This window comes from Priapulus caudatus, unplaced genomic scaffold (assembly GCF_000485595.1).
Source record: "Priapulus caudatus unplaced genomic scaffold, Priapulus_caudatus-5.0.1 Scaffold636, whole genome shotgun sequence".
Lineage (NCBI taxonomy): Eukaryota > Metazoa > Priapulida > Priapulimorpha > Priapulimorphida > Priapulidae > Priapulus > Priapulus caudatus.
In genome coordinates, this window is record NW_014577697.1 from 106,212 (window position 1) to 107,369 (window position 1,158).

Genomic DNA, 1,158 nt, shown 5'->3' on the forward strand with positions numbered 1-1,158 from the left:
CAGTGAAATGGGAGGAACTAGAGTTTATTTTGCCATAAGGTAGTGTGATTATGCATGACACGAAGTATTTGCTAGTCTAGTACTGAAAAAATTAGCGTTTGATATGCGCATAGTGCGGCTTTAAAGAATGTGTTGAAAAAAGAGCCCACCAAGAGGCCGAGTAGCTGAAAGATTGCGTGATCAAGCCCCGCGAGAGGGCGCTGCTCGTCGTCCGAAAGCGTTTTATAATATTTACATCGTTAACCAGAGAGAGAGAGAGAGAGACAGAGAGACACAGAGAGAGAGAACGAGAGATTGAAAGAATAATATAAACGTATAAGCATATACACTGTATATAGGCCTGCACACGCACACCGCACACCGCACACCGCACACCGCACACCGCACACCGCACACCGCACACCGCACACCGCACACCGCACACACAACAACACACACACAACAACACATATATAACAATACATTATAGCAATACATTCTAGCAATCTTGGCTTTACTGAGCTGTATTTCAATTAACCTGTGACATCTGACACGCGAGCACCACGCCGCCTACCGTGAGAAGTAAGCCTCTGTCGATGACGAAGAAGTTACAGGCCGTGAGGCCGATAGCGGGTCCGGATAGCTTGGCGACAAACACCTGCATCTATTAAAAATCAATACAAATCGATCGGTAATCGATACGCCCGCACGGGTGGTAGATCTAGCGGGACGTTATGGACGCTCTGACCGCTCTACAAAGGTGACCGCTACGACGGGGTTGCCTGTATTTGCGTGACGTGGCTCGCGTTTGTCATAACACATTAATTATATAGGTACACAATCTGAGAGAGAGAGAGCGAGAGAGAGGGAACGAGAGACGAACAGGAAAAAAGAGGGAAAGAGAGACAGACAGGAAGAGAGAGAGAACGAAAGGCAGACACGAAGAGAGAGAGGAGATAGAGACAGACAGGAAAAGCGAGAGAAAGAGAGACAGACAGGAAGAGAGAGGAAGAGAGAGACAGACAGGAAGAGTGAGGGAACGATGGACAGACACGAAGAGAGAGGGGAAGAGACAGACCGGAAGAGAGAGGGGAAAGAGAGAAGACAAGAAGAGAGAGAGAGAGAGAGAGAGAGAGAGAGAGAGAGAGAGAGAGAGAGAGAGAGGGGGGGATGGAACGA